Source organism: Pinus tabuliformis, chromosome 4_2, assembly GCF_031772625.1.
Source record: "Pinus tabuliformis cultivar Carrire ecotype Pingquan chromosome 4_2, CPIR1, whole genome shotgun sequence".
In the NCBI taxonomy this organism is placed as follows: domain Eukaryota; kingdom Viridiplantae; phylum Streptophyta; class Pinopsida; order Pinales; family Pinaceae; genus Pinus; species Pinus tabuliformis.
This window is the reverse complement of record NC_142304.1, coordinates 1,080,962,497-1,080,971,381: the sequence shown is the minus strand read 5'-3', so window position 1 is coordinate 1,080,971,381 and position 8,885 is coordinate 1,080,962,497.

Here is an 8,885-nt window from a genome sequence, read left to right as displayed (position 1 = left end):
ATTTTGGAAGGTTGACGGTTCGAAACCTTCACCCGACCCTTCCGCCATATCTTCGTTGATTATATTGTTACATATATATGGTATATATACCATATACCATTTAATCCTGTAGTGAATGTGGGATTGGTTCGACACTTGTGATAACAATATATTTCGACTGTTAGCAATAAATGTTAAGGGTCCGGCGGTCGTGGGGTTGACCCCGACCGTCCACCATTTTCCGGCAGTTAAATCCTGTTCACAATAAATGTGATATCCGCACCTTTCATAACAAGCAATAACATAGCTCAACTGGTGAGCATAACTCGGCGAAATCTTAGCCTTTCTAGGAGTTCAGGGGTTCAATCCTCCCTGACCCCAAAATTTTGGGATTTGATGCCAACATTGGGCAAATCCGGGTTGCCACTTGTCAGCACTAGATTGGCCCGTATCAACCAATCAAATCATGACATATCACCAACCTTGATGACATCACCCTAGACATATGGCGCATCCTCGAGACGACATGTGTCATGTTGACATCACCCTATGTTTATCGTTGACCTTTGACTATTTGACTTTGACTTTGACTTTGACTTTTCCTCATTTTTCCCTAGTTTGCCTTGAAACTTTGACTAGATTTAACTTCTTCATCCGGACTCAGATTTATGTGCCGTTCACACCATTGGAATCGTATCGACGAGCACTTTGATTTGATTCAACTTTTATCTGAATTTGAAGACTTTGGTTTGGAGGCAAAATTGAATCCATTTTGGATCACTCCTCCTCACTGGAAGTTTTTGGACCACCAATAGTTGGTTTTAGCTGTTGAGTAAGTGAGGATAAACTTCCTTCAATTTTCTAATCTCTATCCATCGTGATTTACTTGGATTTGTACCTTTGAGTCCAACTCAAAGATATTCAACATTTCCCCGTCACGAAGTCCTTATCGTCCTGTCAAGAACTATGTCCTCCTGTAGCTCATTGAGATACTCGGGTAGAAGATCTTCAATGGAAGGTCACTGACCTTGCTCTTCAGGATCTTCAATCAATGAAGGCTCATACAATCGCAAGTTTTCAAAATTTGCGACGGAATAGATTTGCATATAAGCTGGTAGATCTAGGTGGAAATCATTTTCACCAATTTTATCAAATATTTTGTAAGGACCATATCTAATTGGTTTCAAATTTTTACCTTCCCCTTGCAATATTCCTTTGCTGATGTACAACCAGACTTGATCACCAACTTGAAAACTATGCTCAACTCGATGCTTGTCATGTCGCGCCTTATACTTTGCTTGACTTCTTTCCAGCTGTTCCTGTACTGCTTGGTGAATTTCCTGGATTTGTTCAATGAACTTGGTCGCTTTGTCCACATCACTGTGTCCATCAACTGATATGTCTTTACCAAAGACAAAATCCAAGGGAGACTTTGGTATAAAATCAAAACAAGTCTCAAAAGGAGATCTCTGAGTAGAAGAATGTTTTGCATGGTTATACGCATGCTGCACATAACACAAATGCTCATCCCAAAGTTTGGGATGCTTGCTGCAATATCCTCGAAGCAACTGTATCACTGTCTTGTTGACCACTTCTATCTGACCATCTGTTTGTGGATGAAATTCCATGCTCTTCTTTAACTTTGTGTCCATTAACTCCCATAGACTTGACCAAAGTTTCCCAACAAATCGAGAATCTCGATTGAATACAATACAAGTGGGTAACCCAAAATGAACCCATACATTTTGAAAGAACAACTTTGCAGTTTGTTTAGTTGTGACCTGTTTATTACATGGTGTCAAAATACACATCTTACTGAACCTATCCACAACTACATACAAATAATCATGACCCTTTCTAGACTTTGGCAACCCCCCAACAAAATCCATGGAAACACTTTCCCAAGGACGAGAAGGAATTGGCAATGGAGTATACAAGCCTAATTTTCTGTTACTTGGCTTACTTGTAGCACACATAATACATCCTTTAATATATCTAGAAACTGTTTCATTGATTCGTGGCCAATAGCAGAATCTTTGTAATTGTGCAACTATTTTACTTACACCAAAATGACCTGATATGAGAGAAGTATTTGCTTCTCGAAATATATTAACTCTCTCAGTTTGTGGAATGCATAACTTTCCCAAATGATATAAGAGTTTGTCCTTTATGTAATAATCCAATTCTTCTACTTAAAGTTGCATATACATCCTTAAAAGCTGTGTCTTGAGCATATTGTTCAATGTAACTTTCATGAATTACTGAATTATGCTTAAGTATTGTGGATGCATTTATGATTGGTCTTGATAACATGTCTGCAACCTTATTATGTATGCCCTTCTTATATCTGATAACAAGATGAAATTGTTGTAGAAAACCCATCCACCTGTAATGTCGTGATTGTTGCAATTTAGTTTGTGAGTGTAAATATTGAAGTGGTTAATGATCTGTGTGTATGATTGTTTCTTTACCCATTATTTAATGTTTCCATTTTTTAACACTCTGAACTAATGCATATAATTCCTTATCATATGTAGGATAGTTAACTACTGTTGATGTGAATGTCTCAGAATGAAATCATATAGGCTTTCCGTGCTGCATCAACACTGCCCCCATGGCATATTCACTTGCATTTTTTCTCGATCTCAAATGGACGTTGAAGATCTAGCAGTGCTAGTACTGGCGCTGTATTGATCCTTTCTTTCAATGTGTCGAAGGCTTTCTGCTGTTTGCCTCCCCACTGAAACACCTGTTTCACACTTGTCAAAGCATGTAAAGGAGATGCAATCAAAGAAAAGTTAGCAATAAACTTTTTACAATATTGCATTGCCCCTAAGAAACTTCTAACTTCTGTAGCAGTATTGGGCTTAGGCCAATTTACAGTGAATTCAACCTTAGAGGGATCTATCTTCAATTCACCACCCCCTAAAATATAACCCAAATAATTTAAATATGTTCTGCCAAATTCACATTTTGACAGTTTTACATAGAGATTTTCTCTTTTCAAAACATCTAAAATCTGCTTTACATGCTTTACATGTTCATCCCTTGTTCTACTGAAAACAAGAATATCATCTAAATAGACTATTACAAAATCATTAATGAATGGCCGAAATACATCATTCATGACTCGCATGAATGTAGCTGGAGCGTTAGTTAAACCAAAAGGCATAACCATCCATTCATAGAGTCCTTGCTTTGTTTTGAAAGCAGTCTTCCACACATCCTGTTCTGCAACTCTGATTTGATGGTAGCCGCTTCGCAAGTCCAATTTAGAGAAGTAAACTGCATCTTTTAACTGATCTAACAAATCATCAATACAAGGAAGAGGATAACGATTCTTTATTGTGATTTTATTTAATGCTCTAAAATCAATGCACATTCTCCACGAACCATCTTTCTTTCGCACTAACACAATAGGTGATCCGCACGGTGATGTGCTTGGTCGAATAAACCCTTGATCGAGAAACTCCTGTACCTACTTCCTTATCTCTGCATTCTCTAGAGCTGATAACCTGTACATTCCAATGTTAGGTAGTGGAGCATCTTGCTGCAAATAAATCTCATGTTCTATCTCTCGCTTGGGTGGAAGCCCTTTAGGCTCTTGAAACAAAATATCATAATTGGAAACAACTTTAACTAGATCTGCTTTCTGTTTAGGATTATAGCCTTGGAAAGCATTAGATTTATCAATATCCTTTGCTTTTACAATCATAAGTAAAAATTGTTTACTTGCATTTACTATTCTTTTCATTTGTCCAGAATTTATGAGAGAGAAGTTATCTTTGAGTTTATGAGCCCTTACAATATATTCAATTCCATCCTTAGTGAGTTGATACTTATTTTCAGTTTGATAGAAGATAACATTTCTATTGTACAAGTATGGACTTCCTAATACAATTCCACATATGTCCATTGGGACTATGTCTAACTCAACCTCATCTACAAACTTTGATCCAATTACAAAACGAAGTTTACATTATTTTGTAACTTGTAGCTTAGTTTTATCACGCACCCAACCTAATGGATATGGCTTTTTATGAGGTTTTGTTTCTAGGCCCAACTTATTTACAATTGCTCCAGAAACCAAATTAACTTGTGACCACTATCAAATAAAGTATCAATTTTAGTATGCTTGGAAATGACTCTTATGTGAAATAGCTCATTTCTTTTCCTCTCATCATTATCATTATCAACAGAATGCCAAGAAGTACTTGTAGATGCTTTAGAATCTTTACCTTTTTATACCTGTAGCTGTAACAGTTGTCTCGTCACCTGAATCTGATCCCAAGTCCTTTTGAATAGCAACAACATTCTTTCGCTCTTTACTCCCAAACTTCTTAGGCTTCAATTCTGGATGTAAAGACCAACAGTGTGCCTCATCGTGTCTTTCCTTCTTACGATGAGTACGTGAAGGTTTATCCTTCTTCACAGTGTTTGTTTTCTTCTCCTTCCACTTAAGTTTCTTCTTGCCTTTATTCTTGCTTTCAATAGGTTTTGATGATTTCCCAACATCTGGGGTTACATTTTTACCTCTAGATTCTAGATGAGTTGCTTGAACTGATACATCATCTAAGCTAGTTGGATTAAACATAAGTATGGTATGCCTCAAATAACTATGAAGACCACCTATGTATTTCAACAATGTCTCTGGTGAGTCCAATGATATGCCTAATGTTAAAGCTCTCTTACGGAATTCCTGAGTATAACTTTGAACACTTTGACCTTTTAATTGACGTAGTGTTTGCCAACTCATCATTGCTTGTTGCATATAAGCCAATGGATAATTTTTTTTTTAATAGAAGAAACAAATTAATTCCAAGTTGAAATGATTTTACCATGCTTTTGGATATCTTCTTGTGTCTTGCCTTCCCACCATACAAGTGCGGTTCCTCCAAGTCGAAGGCTAGAAAGCTGGATCTTCTTTCTTTCTGAATCAACTTTCTGCACCCTGCAATATACATCAATTTGCCTTATCCAATTATCAAGCTTTTTAGCATTAAGTTCTCCATCATTAATTAGCAAATCAAATTTTACATCTAATTTGATCAAAGAGGATTTCTTTTTCTTCTTCTTAGAAGGACTAGATTTATGAGAAGAAGAGGATGATGACGATGATGGTGATGGTGGAGGAGATGGAGGAGGCTTTTCTCCCTTTCCTTTATCTTCTTTATCTGGAGGAATAAAAAGAAAAGGTTCCTCTGCTCCTTTGTTTGATTTAGGTGATGAAGTGCCTTCATCTTTGTTCTTCTTAAACTCACGATACATCTCTTCCACCATTGCACATATCGTCATGAAACTATCCAAGAATTGAGATTATGACCCAAGTGGAGTTTTATATGCCATCCTTCTTTGTGAAAAGACCCTTCCAATCTCTGGATTCGCCTCAACAAGTTCACCTTCACCTCATCCAAGCCTTAACCTAGTAAGCATTCAAATCTTCACACAAACTTGTCAAACCTTAAAAACCTTGCTGCTCTGATACCACTTGATCCGTTAATGAAAAAGGTATTATAGACTATGTGTGAATTCGCTTATGTTACTTAGTGCAACGGATCGAAAAGATTGCGAATAACATAAACACATAAACAATTTGAAAACACATTTAAACACATCAACACAACCAAATTTAATAAAGGAGTTCACCAGACTTTCTGGCTACGTCTCCTGGTCCTTTCGCTTCCAGTGCTGACCTCTTTATTTTGTCTTCAATATGCTGTTACAGGTATGAGCTTGAAAACAGAGTCTCAAATAAGAAAATGGACATCACCACTGCGTCCAGCTCGAAATTTCGAGTCAAATGAGTATAAACTCGACCATATTTGGCCACAGTGACCTCCAGACCCCATGGAATGGTCCAAAACCACCTTTGTACCTGCAAAACCACCTCTGCCTGCAAGAAAACCACTCTCTGCAATACAAAACCGCTTTCGGAATGCGCGTTGTGGTATGGCGGGTTTGGCACCTCCATAAAACTTAAATACAGTTTGGGCGGCTTGAATACCAAGCTCCACCGCTTGCTCTATTGGCTACCAGACTTGTGTTATGACGTTGGTATATATAGTATTTTGGAAGGTCAGTGGTTCGAAACCTCCACCCGACCCTTCTGCCATATCTCTGTTGATTATATTGTTACATATATATGGTATATATACCATATACCATTTAATCCTGCGGTGAATGTGGGATTGGTTCGACACTTGTGATAACAATATATTCTGGCGGTTAGCAATAAATGTTAAGGGTCCGAATGTCGTGGGGTTGACCCAAACCATCCAACCCTTTTCTGGCAGTCAAATCCTGTTCACAATAAATGTGATATCCGCACCTTCCATAACAAGCAGTAACATAGCTCAACCGATGAGCATAATTTGGAGAAATCTTAGAATTTCCTGGAGGTCAGGGGTTCGATCCTCCTGATCCCAAAATTTTGGGATTTCATGCCAGCATTGGGCAAATCCGGGCTGCCACGTGTCAGCATCGGATTGCCTTGTATCAACCAATCAAATCACGACACATCACCAACCTTGATGACATCACCCTGGACATATGGCGCATTCCTGGGACGACATGTGTCCTACTGACATCACCCTGTGTTGACCGTTGACCTTTGACTTTGACTTTTCCTCATTTTGCCCTAGTTTGCCTTGAAACTTCGACTAGCTTTAACTTCTTCATCTAGACTCGGATTTATGCACCGTTCGCACCGTTGGAATCATATCGACGAGCACTTCGATTTGATTCAACTTTATCTGAATTTGAAGACTTTGGTCCAGAGGCAAAACCATTTTGGATCAGACATGGCTGGACCAAATCTTTATTTCAACCAATCACCCCCATGCCATATTCCAAGCATGCATGTGTGGTCTCACGGATAAACCAATCCAGAAACAACCAAGGAATCCATAGTTTTAACCACCTCCACCCTCACCATACTATGATCTCACCTAAACCGGTCCTGAGATCATAGAACCAAACCGAGCTTGGAATGCCTATGGGTTCGTTCAACATCCTTGAGAAATTTTCCCGTCTCCACCCTGAGGGTTTACCGTGTATCCTGCCAATACCGGTCAAGGGATTCCTAGGCCTTTGAGAATTTTCTTGAGACCACCTCCGCCCCGAATTTGAAACCATCTGACAATTCCAAGCTCAAAACCGAGAACAATCCCATCACACCATGGCTATCCGAAAATGGCAAGGCAAGGTTGAAAACCATTGTCAAAACCCGACAACACCATGCCACCGACAATAAGAGAACAAAATACCAACATGCACATACCATGCATGTCAAAAATAGCTAGGAAATCATACATGCAGTCTATTACCTGCAAGTATTCCTGCTAAAGTTGCTTGAGCCATTATTTCCTTGCTTGATCTTTGCTTTGCTTTCCTTTCCTTGTCCTTTCTTTACTTGCTTTCCTTCCTTTGCTTGCTTGATCTTCTTCTCCTCTCTGAGACTAATTTTGAAAATGAATTTTCAAAAGGCTTTAAAATAATGCTTTGAGGTCTTTTCCTTAAACCAAGCACTTAAATCCTCATCCCCTTTTCCTTGAAAAGTTTGTACCTTTCTTCAGAAGTAAGCAAGTCCCATTCTTGAGTCTCCCCTAGGAAAGGGTCATTAAAATCACTTCATATCCATCTTCAATCTATCCTTCACAGGAGATTCTCGATATACCAGGGCTCCTCCCATCGGTGAAAGTCCATAAAGAGTAGGAAGCTTTAACTGTGGTGACAATGGGCATAAGCTTCATTGTTTCTCTTGACCTAGCAAGTGACCCTATAGGACCCCCTGCTAGTTTGAGCGGTAAAATGGTCCATTAGGCACATGATCAATATATCCAACACTAAGCATCATGGGCTCATCGTTTATGCATCCAGGGGTCCCTCGGGGTGTCAAGCATCATGTGGAGAGATCACATAGTCTAATGTTATGCATTGGGTAGGCAACGTTGCATTATCAAAGTTAATCTTTCTCTTTGAACCGAGTAGTATTGTCTCCATTGCTTTGCCCAAGAGGTTGGGAAATCACCTCTAGAAGCCTCTATTGTTGTAATGTGGACCACCTAACAAAACCTCCTCAAGATCAAGTGTAAATAAATAATAATTAGGTAACTAAAACCATAAATTCATCATAGTGGACCATACTTAATGTTAAGGGTGTTTTCAATCCAATTAGCAAGGATACCAAGGTCCTGGCAGCCTTACTAGACTGACACACTTAGGGGGAGGATCGCCTCGGCCCTTTCCCTACTCTTTAAGCTCAACACCTATTAAATGACTAAGGGAGGTTTCCCCAAACATTCCCCACTACTTTGGATATATGATTAGTGCCTTTAATGGAGTCAAATGGGTGAAGGTGTTCTCTACTTTCTTGTTGTCCTGCTATTAATAAACACTAAAAATGGAGAAAATTTCTAACAACAAATTACTAGTAGCCAAATCACTTGATATATAGCACGTAACCTACAAATTTTAGTCTACTAAGAATATTCTAACTGAATATACTATTAATTTCTTGATCGAGTGCACAGTTTTAGAGATAAGTGAAAACGAATTGTTGTCCTTTTGGACAGTTTGCAAAATCTACATCAAAAACGCAGGGGCGACAAACTATTACCTGTGTTATGTTAATTTTTCAAGTATAATAGATACACACACTAATTTATGAAAACTGATAATTACTTCCATTGATGTGGATATTATTTTAGCACTTCCAGTTTATCATTAAGCAATTACACTTTAGAAATTCAACCAAAAACAATAGGACAATAAAGATCACTATGCACAAAGATAACACAAGATTTACCTTGGGAAAACACACTTGGGGGAAAAACCTAACAACCTTTTCCTTAGAGAATTTCCTCATTTCAATAAGAGACACCTAGTTCTTCTAGTCAAATACAAAG